At 42.5% G+C, this 22721-nt stretch overlaps 1 long non-coding RNA gene across 1 annotated transcript in view; it reads left to right on the top strand.

Moving 5' to 3' along the window:
• LOC106510655 (uncharacterized) overlaps positions 1 to 12504 on the top strand; it is a 282042-nt gene extending 269538 nt beyond the window's left edge. The window contains exon 9 of the long non-coding RNA XR_014807518.1: positions 12422 to 12504. This is a non-coding gene — a long non-coding RNA (uncharacterized LOC106510655). The remainder of the gene's footprint in view (positions 1 to 12421) is intronic.
• The last annotated feature ends 10217 nt before the right edge of the window (positions 12505 to 22721 follow it).

The raw sequence follows: 22721 nt of genomic DNA, 5'->3' as shown, positions 1-22721 counted from the left end.
TGGGGGTCAAACTGGCTGGGTTTGAATCCCAGTTCCATTGCTTATTATTGTATTCCTTTAGATCATTTAATTTCTTTGAACCTTATTTCTTAAGATAGGCATGGTAATAGCCTATATCTCATTGGAACATCACGAGGTCTAGTAAGATGTGTCTAAAATGCACCTGTAGGATGGACACAGAGAGGGCACTCAATAAATATTACTGTTATTTCTATGAGAGTCAGTCTCAGAGAATAATTTTAATTTCCCTTATTGTAGACCCCTCCTCTACATACTGACTATAGAAGTGGTTTATTTTCATGATTGTCCTGTGAGTGACAAGATGATCAGAGGACAGACCCACATTTTGGGTCATTAAAGGAGCTGATAAGGCTAGAATTTGACTTGCAAGTTCAAGAACTTGATTCTATCATTTCACCTAAGTGGTGATTAAATCACAAGAGCCCAACTGACTCATTTACCTTAAGAAATATAATGGCATCCCTATAGAAAAGTTGGCTTGGGAAACAAAATTAGCATCAGAAGGTTGCTCAGGGAGGGTAAGAATCAGTGTAAAGGGACTTAGAAGATCTTAAATCACCCCTGTTCCAACACCCAGGCTTCTATAATAATTATTTTCTATTCTCTCTTTCTCTTTCTTTCTCTCACCCTCCACCTCTGTCTTCAAAATCTAATCAGATTAGACACCAAATCCTATCAATTTGTCCTTAGAAAATTTTCTTCCACCCATATGTTCTCTGACCTATTTCCAAGTACCCATGCCCAAGAAAAGAGGACATATCCTCTAAAGGTCTAAGAAGAACTTGGCCGGCAAGAGTAGCTGCCAGGTGAGGGAGCAGTATTTATATTCCAGACCCTCCTTTTGAGTGATTACCCCCCATGACTGTCACCACACCTTCCCAGGCCCTCTCCTTTGGACTTGCTGTTGTCAGCTCAAGGGAACCCCAGAAGTTATAGGTGTTCCTCGCAGGGAGGTTTTGTCATTGTGTTTTGATGAAGTGTCAGAGCCTCAAAGGCAGAAAACCCCCAAAGATAGTGGAAACCAAAGACCTCACAGATGCTGTTTCAGCCTTTTTTACCTCCTACCAGGATTCCCTAGGAGAACTCTTCTTTGCTCTCCCTTTTGGGGAATATTATGTGTCTCAGATATAAGGAAGGGGGAGTTCCTCATTGTACCGCCACCTTTAGGTGAGTCTTACTTTTCTCTTGCTTAAGCTATTGCAAGAGCACCCCAACAGATACTCCTGTTTCCAGGTCATCGCATTTACTTCCTGATTCATCTTCCTAAATTTATCTCCATTGCTTAAACATGTTAGCTCCTTCTTACTTTATTTTTATTTTTTATTTTATTTTTTGTCTTTTTAGGGCCACACCCGAGGCATATGGAGGTTCCCAGGCTAGGGGTTGAATTGGAGCTGTTGCCACCAGCCTACACCACAGCCACAGCAACGCCAGATCCTTAACCCACTGAGCAAGGCCAGGAATCAAACCCGCAACCTCATGGTTCCTAGTTGGATTTGTTAACCACTGAGCCACAATGGGAACTCCCCCCTTCTTGCTTTAAATAGAAGAAAAAAAAATACTCAGCTTGGCTTTTAAGTTCAACCCCTTGCTACTCCTAAGAGCTCCCCAGACATATTGCCACTCCACCCCACATTATTCAGTGTCCCTACCTTTGTGTCTTTGCTCAATCTGTCACTTCTGGAAATTCTCTCCCACTTGTACTAAATGGAACTGAGAGATAGTATCATCCAGTCATGGTTGAGTGGTCCCCAGCTACAGTGGCCTTCCTTCAGCTCCTCAAACCCTCGTTTTTTCTTACCCCAGGGCCTTTGAAGTTGCTCTTCTCTTTGTCTGGAACATTCTTCACCTGTCTTCACCCTTCTTGAGTGTCTTCTCAGTCTTCCCGGTTCTTCTCTTAAAGTAGATTTCTTTCCTTTCTCTCTTCTAGCAACCTGTTCTTTTCCCTTCGTAGCACTTACTGTTATCTGTGACTATACATTTAAGTGTTCATTTATTTCTTTATCCCTCTCCTCCACAAGATGGTAGACTTGCAGTGTTCACATCTGCTTGTTCCCCACTCCATCTCAGCACCTAACACAGCACCTGGCCCCTGTAAGCATATTTCCCCCGAATGCATGAGTGAGTGACTGGGTTACAGTGCATGGAACTTGTGATCTATCAGCAAAATCCCCTATATCATCAATCACTTCTCTGCTTTAACTTAGACCTGTGTTCTGTCCAAAGAACATTTCTCCTCCCATGTTCTGTCTTTTCTACTTCCTTCACTTCATAGATTGGGGCCTGGCACAGAGAAGTTACTCTGTGTGTATTTATTTAACTACATCTTACTTGCCTGTGCTTTTCCCTTTAGTCTAACCAATGGTCAGGAAGATAGCCCAATATAGTGAAAAGCAGTCTTTGTTTAGAATAGGGATTGAGATTGAATCCTAATTCTGTTGCTGACTAGCTGGTGATCTTGATTAATGTTTTTATTTATTTACTTATTTGCTTTTTAGTGCTGCATCCGCAGCATATGGAAGTTTCCAGGCTAGGGGTCGAATCCACACTGCAGCTGCAGGCCTACACCACAGCCACAGCAAAGCCAGATCTGAGCTATATGTGACCTACACCACAGCTCATGGCAACTACTGGATCCTTAACCCACCGAGCAAGAACCTGTGTCCTCATGGATACTAGTCAGGTTCATTATCACTGAGCCACCACAGGAACTCCTTGACTAACATTTTTAAATTCTCCAAGCTTCAAAGCTCATCTTTAAGGTATAACTTGAATTTTACCTTGGGCAGAACTATTGCATTAGGTTGGCACAAGGAATTGATCTACACTGCCCCCTAGAGGACCTTCATTTCTGGGTTAGTGAACTTGAAATCCTAGGATGCTTTGAGAATCTTTGTGAGCTCCTCCAACCCCCTGGAGCAGGAGGGCTCCAGCACAGCCCTGTGGGAGTTGGCTACAGCATAGACAGTGGGCCAGAGGTGAAACATTCACTGGTCAAGGAGAGGCCAGAACAGATTTTGAATGAGATCAGCAAGCTTCAAGCAGCAGAGTGACAGTGGGTAGTTCTGGTTATTTATGAGAACTAGGGAGGGGACCTGGTTGAAAGACCTGGTTTTAATTTTATGTTTGACATTAAATAATTTAATACAATTTAATCTAACTAAAATAATATCAGTAATAGCAATGGAAATGAATTAGTGAGGGGAAATGCTTTTTTTTGTTTGTTTGTTTGTTTGTTTGTCTTTTTGCCTTTTCTAGGGCCGCTTCCCACGGCATACGGAGGTTTCCAGGCTAGGGATCAAATCAGAGCTGTAGCCACCGGCCTACGCCAGAGCCGCAGCAATGTGGGATCCGAGCCGCGTCTGCAACCTACACCACAGCTCACAGCAACGCCAGATCCTTAAGCCACTGAGCGAGGCCAGGGATCGAACCAGCAACCTCATGATTCCCAGTCAGATTCACTAACCACTGCGCCACGAGGGGAACTCCGGGAAATGCTATTTTTATAGACATACAAAGAACCAAAATTATAACTCTGATCTGGACACAGTGCTGGGTCTTGGAGTACAAATTAAAATAGACGTGGTCCCTGACCTCAAGCTGTAGCTTACTGTCTAATGAGGGGTACACCCACACAAGCAGATAATTACTACTCTAAAAATTAAATATTTTGAGTGATTAAAACATACACATGGTTTTCAAAAATCTGCACAAAAGAATAGTCACAGCTTCTGTCGTGGCTCAGCAGTAACAAATCTGACTAGTATCTATGAGGATGTAGGTTCGATCCCTGGCCTCACGAGGTTGGTGTTGCCATGAGCTGTGGTGTAGGTTGCAGATGCAGCTTGGATCCCAGGCCCTGGTGTAGGCTGGCAGCTGTAGCTCCAATTGGACCCTGAGCCTGGGAACTTCCATATGCTGCAGGTGTGGCCCTAAAAAAAAAAAAAAAAGAATAGATAGTAAAAATAAGTCTCCCTCTCCTTCTCATCCCTGTCTCTTAGTTCCATAGTTTCCCTCCTTGAAAGTGACTGCTGAAAAAGTTTATTTTTATCCCTTCAGAGATATTCGGTTCACACAGATGATGTTGGTATGTGGTGTATGTATGAGTGTATATATATATAGTAGTTTTGTATATAGTAGCTTTTCTGTCTTTAAATTCTAATTCCTCTTCTTATTGTTTTTGCTTTAATTGAATAGTCTACTCTGGAGATAATTCCACAACAAACATAAAAAAATAGGTAGTTTTTCACTCTAAGAAGTGATGAACGAATTGAAATTATAGTGGGGTAATCACAGTTCAGGCAGAGAAAAATGGTGGCCATTGAGGATCTGGTCTCACACACTTCTCTGTACCACTGAGAACTCAAACTTCCTTTGAACTAAACTTCCAAAGGACACCACCAGCCTTATTCAGAACAACACCTGCAACCCGCAACCTTGTGGTCTCAAGGTCTCCCATTGTAACTATGCAACCATTTCAGACCCATCCAATCCTTACTTAACAAGCCCCCTTACTTCTTGCCAGCTCCAATTATAATTCTTGATAAACAACTCCTGTAACTAACTGTAACCTTGCAGTGTTTGCCTTTATAAGCCTCCCCCATTCTGTAGTCGGACAGAGCAGTTTTAGTGCTCCTTGATCTGCATCGCCAGGGCTACAGACTTAACAAACCACAAAGAAACACTTTTTCATTTCAATCAGGTCTTTGTTTCTAAAATTTTGGTTAACAGAAGTTAAAAATAATGGTAGAGGAATGAAAAGAATGCCGTGGGTGTACAGACTGGCTGGGCAGGTAAAACCTCCCAGAGGACTGATGAGGCTGCCTCCGTCTCCTTTAGGAGAGTTCCCAGATAAAAACATGGGAGCTAATTAGCACACTAAACCCTCTAGGTATAGATTAAACTGTGTACAACTGTGATAGCTCTTTGGAGGGGAGCAAAAGCAGTAGGTGGAGGTCAAGGGCAGAGAAAAGATGTTGTAGAGAAAGATTGGAGAGCCTGGGCCTTTCAAGCAGAGGGGTGAGGGGGAAAGAACTCAGTACAGAAAGAACTAGGAGCCCAATATGTGCGTGGAAGACTTGAGTTAGATGGTCTTTCAGATGACCCAGACTGATTAGGATTGTTTGCTTTTTTTGCCCCCTCCACACGGAAATTTCCTGGCCAGGGATCAAACCCAAGCCACCGCAAGGACCCAAATGCTGGATCCTCGACCCACTAAACCACGAGAGAACTCCCAGAAAGATGAGGATTAAAGGAAGCTTATTTGTAGTTCTAACTACAATTGCCAGTCTCTAACTATAGTTGCCAAATTTAGCAAATAAAAATGCAAGGTATCCAGTTGGATTTCCAGTTCAGATACATAATAAATAATTTTTAAATATAAGTATGTTTCAGATTCAAACCTAACAGGGCCTCCCATATTTTATCTGGCAACCCATGTGTCTGAGTCAAATTGACCACTTGTCACCATGCACTTAAAAGCAATAGGGAGGAGTTCCCATCGTGGTGCAGTGAAAACGAATCTGACTAGGAACCATGAGGTTGTGTGGGCAAATCAATCCAAAGTTATCCCCTTTTTTTTTTTTTTGCCACTCCTGTGCCATGCAGAAGTTCCCAGATCAGGGATCAAACGTGTGCCATAGCAGCCACCAGAGTCACAGCAGTAATAGCACTGGATCCTTAATCCACTGAGCCACCAGGGAACTCCCGAAGATCCTTTTATGCTGCTGAGTGAGACTGGGTCATAAAAGATGTTGTGACTATATAGCATTTGTTAGATTTTTTTTCTCCATGAATAAGATAAAGCAGTCCTATTAAGAACCACTGGAGTTCCTGTGATGGTGCAGAGGAAATGAATCCGACTAGGAACCATGAGGTTGTGGGTTCAATCCCTGGCCTTGCTCAGTGGGTTAAGGATCTGGCATTGCCATGAGCTGTGGTGTAGGTCGCAGATGTGGCTGGGATCTGGCATGGCTGTGGCTGTGGCAGTAGGCGGGCAGCTGCAGCTCCAATTTGACTCCTTGCCTGGGAACCTCTATATGTTGCCGGTGTGTTCCTAAAAACAAAACAAAAAGAACTACTAAACTTCCCATAACTCCGAAAAGGTCTTTGGAACAAACCAATCAGAGATAAACTCTCTTTTCTGATGTAGCCTTGGGAAAAGTGGATCAGGAGGGTTATTGGTAGAAAAAGGAATGGGAAATCTCATAAAATGTTGTCTTGGGCTGTTTGTTTTGTTTTGTTTTTTGTTTGTTTTTTTTTGTTTTTTTTTTTTTTGTCTTTTTGGGGCCGAGGTATATAGAGGTTACCTGCAGCAGCATATGGAGGTTCCCAGGCTAGGGGTCAAATTGGAGCTGTAGCCATTGGCCTACGCCACAGCCACAGGAATGCCAGATGCGAGCCGCGACTGCAACCTACACCACAGCTCTTGGCAATTCCAGATCTTTAACCCACTGAGCGAGGCCAGGGATTGAGCACACAACCTCACGGCTCCCAGTCAGATTCATTTCCTCTGAGCCAGGATGGGAACTCCTGTCTTGGGCTTTTTAACTTTCTCTGTACAGGGGTATGGTACGTTAAAGCATCTCTGGAAAGAGTCCCCTTGTGTGGCTAACCATAACCATTTTAAGGAGAACTTTGAATTAGAAAAATATGCACCATTTCTTTCCACAGAAAAATAGTTTTAAAACTTTAAAATTTTTGGCTCAGTGGTTAATGAATCCGACTAGGAACCATGAGGTTGTGGGTTCAATCCTTGGCCCTGCTCATTGGGGCGTTGCTGTGAGCTGCGGTGACAGCAGCTACAGCTCCCATTCGACCTCTAGCTTGGGAACTTCCACATGCTCTAGGTATGGCCCTTAAAAACACACATAGAGAATAAACAACATACTAAAAAAAAAATAGAATGAAATCTTGCCATTTTCAGCAACATGGATAGAGAGCTTGAAGGCACTATGCTAAGGGTAATAAGTCAGAGACAACTACTGTATTATTTCACTTATATTTGGAATCTTTTTTTTTTTTTTTTGGTCTTTTTGTCTTTTCTAGGGCCACACCCACGTCATATGGAGGTTCCCAGGCTAGGGGGTCTAATTGGAGCTGTAGCTGCCAACCGACACCACAGCCACAGCAATGCGGGATCCGAGCTGCGTCTTTGACCTACACCACAGCTCACGGCAACGCTGGATCCTTAACCCACTGAGCAAGGCCAGAGATTGAACCTGCAACCTCATAGTTCCTAGTCGGATTCGTTAACCACTGAGCCATGATTTGAACTCCTATATTTGGAATCTTAAAACGGAGAAATAAACAAACGAACACCCTGAGCTCATAGATATAAAGCATAGAACATATGGGTGATTGCCAGGGCCAGGAATGAGAGTTGAGGGGAAGGTATTGTCAAAATGGATTAGAAGAGTCAAAAGGTACAAATTTCCAGGTATATTAAAAAAAATAAGTCACAGGGATGTTTAAAAAAAATGAGGAGTTCCTGTCATGGCTTAGTGGAAAGGAATCTGACTAGTACCCATGAGGATGCAGGTTCACTTCCCTGGCCTTGCTCAGTGGGTTAAGGATCCGGCCTTGCGGTGGCTATGGGTAGGGCTCCAGCTACAGTTCTGATTCGACTCCTAGCCTGGGAACTTCCATATGCTGTGAGTGCAGCCCTAAAATAAATAAATAAATAAATAAAAGACATTGCAGCAAAGCCAGATCCTTAACCTACTGAGGCCAGGGGTCAAACCTGCATCCTCATGGATACTAGTCAGGTTCTTAATCTGCTAAGCCACAATGGGCCTCCGCAAAAGACATATTTGATAAACGACTGCCTTCCAAAATAAATGAAAAGGAGTTTCCATTGTGGCTTAGTGGGTTAAGGACCTGACATTGTCTCTGTGAGGATGCTTGTTCCATCCCTGGCCTCCTTCAGTGGGTTAAGGATTGAGCATTGCTGCAAGCTTCAGTGCGGACCACAGATGCAGCTTGGATCTGGCGTTGCTGTGGCTGTGGCATAGGCTGGCAACTGCAGTTCCAATTCAGCCCCTAGCCTGGGAACTTTTTAATGGCGGGTACAGCCATTAAAAGAAAAAATAAATAAATAAAAAACTAAAAACCAATATAAACAAAGAACTCTCAAGACTTAACAGTAAGGGAATTCATAATTCATGTCATGGTGCAGTGGTTAATGAATCCAACTAGGAACCATGAGGCTGTGGGTTCGATCCCTAGCCTTGCTCAGTGGGTTAAGGATCTGGCATTGCCATGAGCTGTGGTGTAGGTCGCAGATGAGGCTCAGATCCCACATTGCTGTGGCTCTGGCGCAGGCTTGGCAGCTACAGCTCCGATTAGACCCCTAGCCTGGGAACCTCCATATGCTGCGGGTGCGGCCCTAGAAAAGACGGAAGACTAAATAAATAAATAAATAAGTATTAAAAAATAAAAGGGAGTTCCCATCATGGAATTCTCAATCATTGTTGCTGTGAATGCAAAATGCTTCAACCACTTAGAGGAAAGTTTGCTAGCCTCTTACAAGACTAAACACACTCTTATCCTAAAACCAGCAATCGTGCTCCTTGGTATTTACACAAAAGAGTTAAAAACTTATGTTGGAGTTCCCCTCGTGGCTCAGCAGAAATGAATCTGACTAGGATCCATGAGGACACAGGTTCTATCCCTGGCCTCGCTCAGTGAGTTAAGAACCTGGCATTGCTGTGAACTGTAGCGTAGGTCACAGAGGAGACTTGGATCTGGTGTGGCTGTGGCTGTGGCGGAGGCTAGCAACTGTAATTCCAATGCAACCCCTAGCCTGGGAACCTCCATATGCCACAGGTGCAGCCCTAAAAAAGCAAAAAACCAACAAACCAACCAAAAATCTTAATGTTACACAAAAGCCTGCATATGAATATTTAGAGAAGCTTTATTCATAATTGCCAAAACTTGGAAAGCAACCAAGGTGCCCTTGGATAAGTCAGCTCTGGTATGTCCAGGCAACAGAATATTATTCAGCCCTAAAAACAGATGAGCTATCAAGTCATGAAAAGACACGGAGGAAACTTAAATGTATATTACTAAGTTAAAGAAACCAATCTAAAAAGACTGCATACTGTGACTCCTTTATGACATTCTGAAAAAGATAAATTGGTAAAAATAGTAAAAATATCAGTGGTGCCAGCGGTATAAGAAAAGGGAGGGATGGATAAATACAGCACAGAAGATTTTTAGGGCAGAAAATTATTTTATATAATATTATAGTGGTGGATATATGTCATTATACATTTGCCAAATCCCATAGACTGGACAACAGGTAGAATGAGCACTAATATAAATGCTGAACTTCCAGTGACAATAACCTACCAATTACAGGTTCATCAATTGTAGCAAATATTCCACTTTGTTGGGGGAGGTTGACAATGGAGGAAGCTGTGCATGTGTGAGGGGCAGTAACTTCCTTCAATTTTGCTGTGAACTTAAAACTGCTCTCAAAGATAAAGTCCACTAAAAGTTGCTTTTTTTTTTTTAAAGTTGCTTTTAATAAAAATGAAATAAGGAGTTCCTGTTGTGGCGCAGTGGTTAACGAATCCGACTGGGAACTATGAGGTTGCAGGTTCGATCCCTGACCTCGATCAGTGGGTTAAGGATCCGGCGTTGCTGTGAGCTGTGGTTTGGGTCAAAGATGTGGCTCGGTTCCTGCTGTGGCACTGGCATAGGCCGGTGGCTACAGCTCCAATTAGACCCCTAGCCTGGGAACCTCCATCGTGGGAGCGGCTCAAGAAAAGGCAAAAAGACAAAAAAACAAAAACAAAAACAAACAAACATGAAAATGAAATAAGAATTCCCAGGTGGTGCAGCAGGTTAAGGATCCAGTATTGTCACTTCTGGGACTCGGATGGCTCCTGTGGCACAGGTTGAACCCCTACCTGGGAACCTCCACATGGCCATAAATAAATAAATAAATAAATAAATAAAAATGAAATAAAGTTACCTATGTGGCTCACATGTTATGTCTACTAGACCATGTTGCTTTGTAGGGTAACGATCTGTGATTGTTTACTCAAGTCATGACCACAGCTTTAAGCTGCACTTCTCATAATTTGGCTTAATAAACAATATTTCTAAATGTTTATAAAGATTTATTAATAATTTACCTCTACATTGCCATTACATTTTAACCATACTTCATGTTTATATCTCTTTTTTTCCTATATTATCCTAGATTCAGGGCATTTTTATGGGTGCAGCTTGTTCCAGTTGATTATAGTCATTGATTTTCAATATTCAGCTTGTTGTGCTTGACTGTCCCTGGGTGTGAAAACTTTCTTCTCAAACTGGCCTTTTGCTCCCTCCAAGATTACACATGAAATCCTGAAAGAATTACTGTTTCCATCAGTAACAAGATGTACCAGGAGTTTCTCTACATGGAGATTTGGCACTGGCTGCCCTCCAAGAAGCAGAGGTTCCTTTTAGTGAAGGATAATGTGAAGGATGTAGGCACTGGAGCTGCATTTGTATCTTTCTCAGTGACTGTTGGGTGTCTGCTGGCCAAAAATAAACATAACCATTTCACTGGCTGAGGGAAGACTTTCAGAGTCATGAGTGCAATTTAACCCTAACCTCGTTATTTTTATCTCAGTCTAATATACATAATAATTCCAAATAACAAATTTACTTCTTCATTTTTTTTTTTTTTTTTTTTTTTTTTTTTTGTCTTTTGCCTTTTCTAGGGCCGCTTCCAGTGGCATATGGAGGTTCCCAGGCTAGGGGTCAAATCGGAGCTGTAGCCGCCGGCCTACACGAGAGCCATAGCAACTCGGGATCCGAGCCACATCTGCAACCTACACCACAGCTCACAGCAACGCCGGATCCTTAACCCACTGAGCGAGGCTAGGGATCGAACCCACAACCTCAAGGTTCCTAGTTGGATTCGTTAACCACTGCGCCACGACGTGAACTCCATTCCTAAAAATTATTATTGCTTAGCAGTGTAATTCCCCTTCTCCAAACATTCCCAATCCCTCTTGCTCCATTTTTACTGTGGTAATTTTATTTTCCAACAAAACCTCCCTGAATTTCCACTTATCTTTTCTTTTTTGTCCTTTTTTAGGGCCACACCTGTGGCATATGAAAATTCCCAGGCTAGGGGGTCAAATCAGAGCTGAAGCTGCTGGTCTATACCACAGTCACAGCAATGCCTGATCCTTAACCTGCACCATGGAAACTCCTCCACTTATTTTCTGATCTAAATTGTCAACTTTAAAAATTTTAATACATGATATAATCATATTATACACCTTCTTAATACTACAAAATATTGATTGTTTTCCGGAGGTGTCTTGGCACTCATAGTTGGGCCTGATCATGGCTAGGAGCTATCCTGGGACCCACAGTTTGGTCAGGGTGTTCTCCTGTTGACCATAGAACATTTTACAGAATACAAACATTAGATAAGGCCACTCTGATTATGATAGAGGCAGACAAAACAAGACAATTCCATAACAATGCCTGAACAGACAAAAACATGAATGTTGTCTAAACCTCAATAACATCTTCCCTTTTCCCAGATTATAGGAGTGACTACTGCTTATTGTTTTGAATGAAAGTCCATTGGAGAAAACTGAGAGTTTGGTTCATCAAGGTGATTAAGGTTTCTCATTGGCTGAGTTGCTGTTTGTTTCTTGTAGAAGATACAACTCACATCTTTTCCTGTCGGGGCTGATAATGATGATTCTTTCCTGTTGATTCTTCCACTCTGGGGTCTGTAATTGACGGGCCTTCCTGCAATTGACCTGGAGTGGTAGTGCAGTGAGAGCTCCCTCTTCTGGCCTCTTGATTTGACTTTAGTGAGGTTTCCCTTTCACTAATTTTCACAGTGGTAATTACTGGTCTTTGTCTTCTCTCTGATCCTCCAAGGAGGCTATTGCTACCAACAAGTACATAGCTTTCAGGTGGTTTGGGATCTGACTCATAGAAGGTGTTAAGGGACAGATGCTGCACTTGCTCCGTCCACAGGGCCTCCATCACTTGTCTAATACTTTCCCCTGTTCATCTTCAATTCCAATTTTGCATAATCTGCTTGCAAACTTAAAGCACTGTTCCAATTCATTCTCACCTGTAGATATTTTCCCTAATGGTTATAATCATATTATTCAATTAAGGGCCACTTGATCATTGCAACACAGATTATCTGTGTATTATAAATTGTCATCCAGGAGTTCCCGTCGTGGCGCAGTGGTTAACGAATCCGACTAGGAACCATGAGGTTGCGGGTTTGGTCCCTGCCCTTGCTCAGTGGGTTAACGATCCGGCGTCGCCGTGAGCTGTGGTGTAGGTTGCAGACGCGGCTCGGATCCCGCGTTGCTGTGGCTCTGGCGTAGGCCGGTGGCTACAGCTCCGATTAAACCCCTAGCCTGGGAACCTCCATATGCCGAGGGATCGGCCCAAGAAATAGCAACAGCAACAAGAACAAAAAAAAAAAAAAAAAAAAAAAAATTGTCATCCAACTATTACTAATAGGCAAGTGGCCACATTCTGGTAGCTGGCATCAAAATAGCTCTGAGGGCAACCTACAAGCAATCAAGGGTGCTGGTTTCTAGCACAATTATGCAATTACTTTGTGTAGTATGCAAACTTTGGTAATTGCTCTTATGATGAAATAATCCTGTGTGCATTTTACACTTCACTTGGATAAGAGTTACTTGTTTTGAGCAAATAAATGACCATGTCCACTTGAATAGACTCTGTCTACTCTGATGACTTAGTGTTTCTGGCTAATATCCAATGAAGTTGAGCTTCAAGCATTCCTATGTTTTTCAGGGCTAACCCACTACCTTTTTTTTTTTTTTTTTTTTTTGTCTTTTTGCCATTTCTTGGGCGCTCCCGCGGCATATGGAAGTTCCCAGGCTAGGGGTCTAATCAGAGCTGTAGCCACTGGCCTATGCCAGAGCCACAGCAACGCGGGATCTGAGCCACATCTGCAACCTACACCACAACTCACAGCAACACCAGAACCTCAACTCACTGAGCAAGGCCAGGGATCGAACCCGCAACCCCATGGTTCCTGGTCGGATTCGTTAACCACTGCGCCACGATGGGAACTCCTCAAAGAGAATATTTTTTAATAAATTAGCATCTCTTTTGTTCTGAATGGCTCCCAAGTAAACTAGGAGAATTGAAGACAGAAGAAATTCATGTATAAAATAAGCTACAAGGATGGATTGGACAACATGGGGAATATAGTCAATATTTTATAATCACTAAAAATGGAGTATAACCTTTACTTCTAAAATTAAATTTTTTTTCTTTTTAGGCCCAAACTTGTGGCATATGGAAGTTCTGGGGCTAGGGGTCAAATCAGAGCTGCTGCTGCCAGCCTACGCCACAGCTACAGGAATGGTGGGATCTGAGCCACATCTTTGACCTACACCATAGCTCATGGAAACACTGGATACTTAACTTACTGAGCAAGGCCAGGGATCAAACCTACATCCTCATGGATACTAGTCAGGTTCTAGCATCCATGGAACTAGAGCCACAACAGGAACTCCCTAACCTTTAAAAATATATACATATAAAGAAAAAAGGAGTTCCTGTCTTGGTGCAGCGGAACTGAATCCGACTAGGAACCATGAGGTTTTGGTTTCGATCCCCGGCCTCGCTCCGTGGGTTAAGGATCTGGTGTTGCTGTGAGCTGTGTTGTAGGTCACAGACAAGGCTTGGATCTGGTGTTGCTGTGGCTCTGGTATAGGCCGGTGCCTGCAGCCTCTGATTAGACCCCTAGCCTGGGAACCTCCATATGCCATGGGTGTGGCCCTAAAGAAAGACAAAAAAGAAAAGAAAAAATATATCCTAAAAAAAGAAGAAATTCCGGTTCTTCCTAATTCATCCACAAGAAGCAATTGAATGGAACCCTCCTAACGTGAGGCTATTAATAGAAGGGAGAAGAGTTCTTGTTTATTGGATACCAGTAGGCAGAGGAATAAGAAGGAGCACCAATAGCCTCATTCTCTCTAATTGCACATCCTCCCAATGGCATTCTCCCTCAGGAAGGAGGTAATTGGAAGTGCTGCTCATGGCCTCTCCTGAACCAAGACTATTCCTGAACTAATGATAAGTTGTGTACACAGAAGGAAAAAGCCACTGAGTCATTTGCGGTTGCAGGATATTATCTGAGCAAGCAGGATGCACCCAGCAGGAGGCCAAGGCCCGGAGCTCTTAGTCCTCTGAGATGGTTTCCATTCATCTCTGCTACTGAACTATCTCCCCCTTTCTTTTTTTTCTTTTCTTTTTTTTTGTCTTTTTAGGGCCGCACCTGTAGCATATGGAGGTTCCCAGGCTAGGGGATCTAATCAGAGCTGTATCTGCCGGCCTGCACCTCAGCCACAGCAACGCCAGATCTGAGCAGTGTCTGCGACCCATGCCACAGCTCACAGCAATGCCGGATCTTTAACCCACTGAGTGAGGCCAGGGATCGAACCCACAACCTCATGGTTCCTGGGGGCGGATTCGTTTCTGCTGCGCTGTGCCACGACAGGAACTCCCCTCTACCCTTTCTGATACAAAAAGACTAACGCCTGTGCTCCTTTCCTCAGCATGTGACCATCACAAGCAGAACTTTTGCAACTCCTTTATAAAATCTTAGACTCTGGAGTCAGGTTCCATCTGATGTTATACCCCTTAATTGGTTCTACCCTAACAACAAGCCTTGTGGATATTAAAGGGACACAGTATGGTTCAGGTTGAGACGGGCTCAACTTGAGACCTGGAATAGTTTGATGCAGTGCTTGCACCTAGTCAAATATCTTATTTATTTTTTGTTTTTTGAGGGCTGCACCTGCGGCATATGGAGGTTCCCAGGCTAGGGATCCAATTGGAGCTGAAGTTGCTGGCCTATATCACAGCCACAGCAGCTCGACCTACACCACAGCTCACGGTAATGCTGGATCCTTAACCCACTGAGCATGGCCAGGGATCAAACTTGTGGATGCTAGCCGTGTTTGCTAACCACTGAGTCATGATGGGAACTCTGCCAAATGTCTTTTCAGGCAACAAAATACAAAGAAACTATAAGGGACTAAAAATAACTGCATGCATGTGCTGTTGGGATAAGTTATGGACAAAAGATTTAAAGAAAAAACTAAAAAAACAACTGCTACTTCTGAAGAGCCAAGACTAAAAGCAGTGTATCAGGAGCAAAGGCAGGGTACTACACATGCCTCAGGTGGGAGGGGGGATAAGTGGATGGAAGTTACTAAAAGGAGAGACATTAAGGGTAGGGGGGATTCTTGATAAACTTGTCTAGGAGGCTTCTTGATGAAAGTAGGCCAAAGATTTAGACACCAAAGAACGGAATGAATAACTTGATCAGATATCAATGGTGATCAGATAATAAAAATAAAGGAATTTTTGTTAAACTAACTTAGCAGGAACCTTGCTAAAACTGGGCTAGGCAGGTTGAGGACAGATGAGACAAAGTCAAAAAGATGGCTCAGAGAAGCATGTCTAAAGTTTAGTTAAGGAGAGAGTCTTTGTTAGAATTCTATACATAGCCGAACTGCCAATTGAATGTAAGGGCAAAATAAGAAACATTTAAAAACCCAAAATGTTTAGCACTGTATATTATATGTGGAAAAATTACTTATAGGTATACTTCAGCAAAATGAAAATGGAACCATATGGGGTATAAGTAATAGAAGTATAAAACCAGACAAATTTTTTAAAGCTTGGGGAAAAAAATAAAGATCAACGAGATCCTGATACATGGAAAGCTTCTTCTTCTTCTTTTTTTTTTTTTTTTTTTGTATGTTTAGGGCCACACCCGGGGCATATGGAAATTCTCAGGCTAGGGGCTGAATCAGAGCCATAACTGACAGCCTACACCATGGCCACAGCATCACCAGATCCGAGCTGCATCTGTGACCTATGCCACAGCTTGCAGCAATGCCAGATCCTTAACCCACTGAGGGAGGCCAGGGATCAAACCCTCATCTTCATGGATACTAGTCAGGTTCTTAACCTGATAAGCCACAATGGGAACTCCAGAAAGCTTCCGTTTGAGTTACAAAATTTTAATGATATAGAATATATTTCCATCATTAAGGATCTAATCACATTACTTGGCTCTAGAGTTAAATTTACAGAATTATAATTTGTGGTCATGTGGGGAAATCTATATTTATTGAAAATCTGTAGGTATCTAGCTCTTGATTATCATTAAGCATGCTTTTTAATAGTAAGCAACTTTATGAAATTTTTTTATCTATAAAAAGTGTCTTTGGAGTTCCCATTGTGGCCCAGGGGTAAAAAACCCTACTAGTAAACATGAGGATACAGGTTTGATCCCTGGCCTTGCTCAGTGGGTTAAGGATCCGGTGTTGCCTTCAGCTGTGGTGTAGTTCACAGACGTGGCTCAGATCTGGCATTGATGTGGCTGGGTGTAGGCCAGCTGCTAAAGCCCAAATTTGACCCCTAGCCTGGGAACTTCCACATGCTGCAGGTGAGGGCCTAAAAAGACCAAAAAACAAAAAAAAAGTGTTCTCATATAGAAAAAAGAAAACTGAAACCTATGAATGTGCAAATACTTCCCTATGTTCCCATTGTTCCCTGCCTACTCAGGAAATGGATTTGTGTCTTACTAACTTTCAGTTCACTTTGAAGTTACCTTGAAATTTGGACTTTGCAAGTTCTCCTTCCTATTATGAGATCAGTAGGAGTTAGAATCTACTTATTAAAGTAACAACCTGGAATTCACTTAACTTGAAAGAAACTTGCTTGTCTAATACTAAATGGTTCCTCTTAAAACCAAATCCAGAGGAAGTAAGAACTCTGCTGGTACTTCTCTACATGAATAGTTTTAACAATCTAAAAAATGCTTGGGCAGAGGGTGGGCTCTGAAGAGGTCAATGGAAGAAGACCACAGGTGGAGATTTGTGGGATGGGCTGTATTTGTCTAGGTGGAATAAGGCTGGTGAGACCATCGAAGATGGTATAAATAATTTAGGAGGAGTTCCCATCATGGCTCAGCAGTAACGAACCCAACTAGTATCCATGAGGTCATGGGTTTGATCCCTGGCCTCAGTCAGTGGGTTAAGGATCTGGAGTTGCCATGAGCTATGGTGTGGGTCGAAGACTCGGCTCAGATCTGGCGCTGCTGTGGCTGTGGTGTAGGCCGGCAGCTGTAGCTTTGATTCGACCCCTAGCCTGGGAACTTCCATATGCCACAGGTGTGGCCCTAAAAAGTAAAAAATAAAAAGAATGGGTGAGAAATCTGTGTTTGTAAAAACTACACACCCAGAAGAATTTGGCATTCAGATTGCTTCACAAGTATCTTCCAGTTATTGATCTACTTTAAAGAAATATTTAAAGAAATTGTAGATGATTTTTAAAAGGCAAGATGTACAAATCACTCCAAGAAACACTTCAATCAAAGGCCCTTTAATCACAGAAAAATCCTGAAGCTACCTCAATAGACTGGTGAAGGAACCTACATTTCCGACTTTTGTTGAGAGAAAATGCTTGGAGTTCCCATCATGTCTCAGCAGTTAATGAACCTGACTAGTATCCACAAGGACGTTAGTTCGATCTTTGGCCTTGCTCAGTGGGTTAAGATTATGGCATTGCTGTGAGCTGTTGTGTAGGTGGAAGATGTGGCTCGGATCCAGAGTTGCTGTGGCTGTACTGTAGGCAGCTGCGGGTCCAATTTGACCCCTAGCCTGGGAACCTCCTTATGCTGTGGCTCCGGCCCTAAAAAGACAAAGAAAGAAAGAAAGATAAAGAAAAAAAGAAAATGCCTATAGGAATTCCTGCTGTGCCACAATGGGTTAAGTATCCAACTGCAGCTGCTCGGGTCACTGTGGAGGTGGGGATTCAATCCCTGATCTGGAACTTCCATATCCTGTGGGTGTGGCCATAAAAAATGAGAAAGAAAGAAAAAGAAAAAAAAAAGCTTATACAATAAATGTACTTTTTTTTTTTTTTTTTTCATTTTAGGGACACACTCGAGGCATATGAAAGTTGCCAGGCTAGGGGTCCAATTGGAGCCACAGCTCCTGGCCTATGCCACAGGCACAGCAATGTGGAATCTGAGCCACATCTGTAACCTACACCACAGCTCATGGCAATGCAGGATCCCTAACCCACTGATCGAGGCCAGTGATCAAACCTACATCTTCATGCATTTCCACTGCACCACAACAGGAACTCCCAATTCTTCATTTTCTTCTTATTTTTTCCTTTTGTCTTTTTAAGGCCACACCCACGGCATACAGAGGTTCCTAGGCCAGGGGTCAAATTGGAGCTGCAGCCCTCGCCTATGCCACAGCCATAGCAACGCAGATTCAGGCCAAATCTTGGACCTATGCAATAGCTCTCAGCAACGCTGGATCCTTAACCCACTGAGCAAGGCCAGGGATTGAACCTGCGTCCTTGTGAAGGATAGTTAGATTTGTTTCCATTGAGCCATGATGGGAACTCCCCAATTCTTCATTTTAATTGGCTTTTTCAATTAACAGCTAACCACCAGTCCCAACGGTATCAGATAAAAGGGCTTCCAGTAGGTGTATAACTAGCTTTTCCTTTACAATATGTTGAAGACATTTTTCCTGTCACTATATATAAATCTACCTTATCCTTTGTAAAACTCACCTCACAATATTCCATTATATAGTGGATACACTTTAATTCACTTAAATTCTCTATTTAGGAGTTCCCGTCGTGGCGCAGTGGTTAACGAATCCGACTGGGAACCATGAGGTTGCGGGTTCGATCCATGGCCTTGCTCAGTGGGTTAACGATCCAGCGTTGCCGTGAGCTGTGGTGTAGGTCGCAGATGCGGCTCGGATTCTGCGTTGCTGTGGTTCTGGCGTAGGCCGGTGGCTACAGCTCCGATTTGACCCCTAGCCTGGGAACCTCCATATACCTTGGGAGCAGCCCAAGAAATAGCAAAAAGACAAAAATAAATAAATAAATAAATTCTCTATTTAAATAATTTCAATGTTTTTCTTTAAAAAATTTGAGCAAAGCTCAATAGATGCAGAAAAAGCATTCAACAAAGTCCAAAATATATTCATGATAAAAACTCTTACCAAAGTGGGTATAGAAGGAACATACCTTAACATAATAAAACCATTTATGACAAAACCACAGCCAATATAATACTCATTGGAGAAAAGCTGAAAGCCTTCCCACTAAAATCTGGAACAAGACAAGAATGCTCACTCTCACCCCTTCTTTTCCACATAGTATTGGAAGTCCTAGACATAGCAATCACACACACAAACAAAAGAAATAAAAGGCACCCAGTGTGGAAGAGAAGAGGTAAAATTGTCACTGTATGCAGATGACATGATACTATATATATAAAACCCTAAGGACGCCACAAAAAACTACTGGAACTGATCAACGAATTCAGCAAAGTAGCAGGATACAAAATTAATATTCAGAAATCGGTCACACTTCTGTATACTAACAATGAAATATTAGAAAAGGAATACAAAAATACAATACCTTTTAAAATTGCACCCCAGGAGTTCCCGTCGTGGCGCAGTGGTTAACGAATCCGACTAGGAACCATGAGGTTGCGGGTTCAGTCCCTGCCCTTGCTCAGTGGGTTAACGATCCCGCGTTGCCATGAGCTGTGGTGTAGGTTGCAGACGCGGCTCGGATCCCGCGTTGCTGTGGCTCTGGCATAGACTGGCGGCTACAGCTCCAATTAGACCCCTAGCCTGGGAACCTCCATATGCCGCGGGAGCGGCCCAAGAAATAGCAAAAAGACAAAAAAAAAAAAAAAATTGCACCCCAAAAAATCAAATACCTGGGAATACAACTGACCAAGGGGGTGAAAGACTTATATGCTGAGAACTATAAAACATCAAGGAAATTAAAGAGGATTCAAAGAAATGGAAAGATATTCTATGCTCCTTGGTTGGAAAAATTAATAACCTAAAAATGGCCATACTACCCAAAGCAATCTACAGATTCAATGCAATCCCTATCAAATTACCCATGACATTTTTCACAGAATTACAACAAACATTCCAAAAATTTATATGGCACCACAAAAGACCCAGAATTACCAAAGAAATCCTGAGGAACAAAAACAAAGCAGGAGGCATAACTCTCCCAGACTTCAGGCAATATACAAAGCTACAGAATCCAGAGTGTCGTATTGGTACCAAAGCAGGCATACAGACCAATGGAGCAGAATAGAGAACACAGAAATAAACTCAGACACCTACAGTGATTAATCTTAGAGGAGGCAAGAATATAAAATGGGGAAAAGATAGTCTTTTCAGCAAGTGGTGCTGGCAAAACTGGGCAGCTTCATGTAAATCAATGAAACTGGAACACATCCTCACATCATGCACAAAAATAAACTCAAAATGGCTTAAAGACTTAAAGGTAAGACAAGACACCATAAAACTTCTAGAAGGGAACATAGGCAAAACATTCTCTGTCATCAACCATACAAATGTTTTTTGGTTTTTTTTTTTTAAGGATGCACCGGCGGCATATGGAATTTCCCAGGCTAGGGGTCGAATCAAAGCTACAGCTGCCAGCCTACACCACAGCTACAGCAACGCAGGATCTGAGCCGTGTCTTCGACCTACACCACAGCTCATGGCAAGGCTGGATCCTTAACTCATTGAGCAAGGCCAGGGATTGAACCCGAAATCTCATGGTTCCTAGTCGGATTTGTTTCCACTGCACCACGACAGGAACTCTCAAATGTTTTCTTAAATCAGCCTCCCAAGGCAACAGAAATAAAAGCAAAAATAAACCAATGGGACCTAATCAAACTGACAAGCTTTTGCACAACAAAGGAAACCATAAAAAAACCCAAAAAGACAACCTAGGGAATGGGAGAAAATAGTTTCAAATAATGCAACTGACAAGGGCTTAATCTCTAAAATATACAAACAATGTATACAACTCAACAGCAAAAAAACTAACAACTTGCTTGAAAAACGGGCAAAGACCTGAATAGACATTTTTCCAAAGAAGATATACAGATGGCCAACAAAGCACATGAAAAAATGTTCAACATCACTGACATTAGAGAAATGCAAATCAAAACTACTATGAGGTACCACCTCACACTTGTCAGAATAGCCATCATTAACAAGTCAACAAATAACAAATGCTGGAGAGGGTGTGGAGAAAAGGGAACCCTCCTACACTGTCGGTGGAAATATACATTTGTATGACCACTATGGAAAACAGTATGGAGATTCCTCAGAAAATTATTATTATTATTTTTTTATCTTTTGACCTTTTAGGGCTGCACTCTCTGCATATGGAAGTTCTGAGGCTAGGGGTCTAATTGGAGCTGTTGCTGCTGGCCTATGCCACAGCCACAGCAATGCCAGATCTGAGCCATGTCTGTGACCTACACCACAGCTCATGGCAATGCTGGATCCTTAACCCACTGAGTGAGGCCAGGGATGGAACCCACGATCTCATAGTTTCTAGTCAGATCGTTTTTGCTGCGCCACAATGGGAACTCCATGAAAATTAAATATAGAACTATCATATGACCCAGCAATCCACTTTTGGGCATATAACTGGACAAAAAACTTTCACTGAAAACGATACATGCACCCCTATGTTCATGGCAGCACTATTCACAATAGCCAAGACTTGGAAGCAACCTAAATGTCCATTGACAGATGAATGGATTAAGAAGATGTGGTATATATACACAGTGGAATATTACTCAGCCGTAAGAAAGAACAAAATAATGCTACTTGCAGCAACATAGATGGAATTAGAGACTCAAACTAAGTGAAGTTAAGTCAGAGAAAGACAAATACATATGACGCCACTTATATATGGCACAAGTGAATCTTTTCACAAAAAATAAACCCATGGGCTAGGAGGACAGACTTGTGGTTGCCAAAGGGGAGGGGGAGGGAGAGGGAGAGGGAGAGGGAGAGGGAGAGGGATGGACTGGGAATCTGGGGTTAATAGATGCAAAGTATTGCTTTTGGAGTGGATAAACAATGAAATCTTGCTTTAAGCACAGGGAACTATATCCGGTCGCTCGTGATGGAACATGATGGAGGATAATGTGAGAAAAAGAATATCTATCTATCTATCTATCTATCTATCTATCTATCTATCTACCTACAACTGGGTCACTTTGCTGTACAGTAGAAATTGACAGAACACTGTAAGTCAACTATAATGGAAAAAACAAAAATCATAAAATAAAAAATTTTGAGCAAGGAACTGATGTGATGAAAGTGGATTGAGAAGATGAATCTGGAATGGAATGGAAAGGGAAAATGGTGGCTGAGAGGTTCCTGAAATAATCCAGCTCTGGATTAGACCAGAAAACTGGAGTGGCTTGTTCCATCACTCTTACACCCAACAGATGTTCTTGTCAGTCTGGAAGCTCTGCCATTTCTAGAAAACATATATTTCTCCTCTACCATAGCTCATATCAGCTCTTCTGTATTTCATCTTTGCCTGTTGAAATCATTTCCTTCACCATCCAGAACAAATAACACACTGCCATGATTAGCCCTGGAAATTATCCCTCCCCTACCATTTCTTTCTCTTTTTTTTTGCTTTTTAGGGTCACACCTGTAGCATACGGAAGTTCCCAATCTAGGGGTCCAATCTGAGCTACAGCTGCTGGCCTGCTCCACGGCCCCAGCAACACGGGATCCAAGCCGTGTCTGCCACCTACACCACAGTTCACGGCAACG

Source organism: Sus scrofa, chromosome 6, assembly GCF_054392235.1.
Source record: "Sus scrofa isolate SSC_HxYL_T2T_F1_AM1 chromosome 6, Sscrofa_HxYL_maternal_Yorkshire_Landrace_v2.0, whole genome shotgun sequence".
NCBI classification, from domain to species: Eukaryota; Metazoa; Chordata; class Mammalia; order Artiodactyla; family Suidae; genus Sus; species Sus scrofa.
The sequence above is the reverse complement of the archived record's forward strand: the minus strand, read 5'-3'. Positions and strand labels throughout refer to the sequence as shown.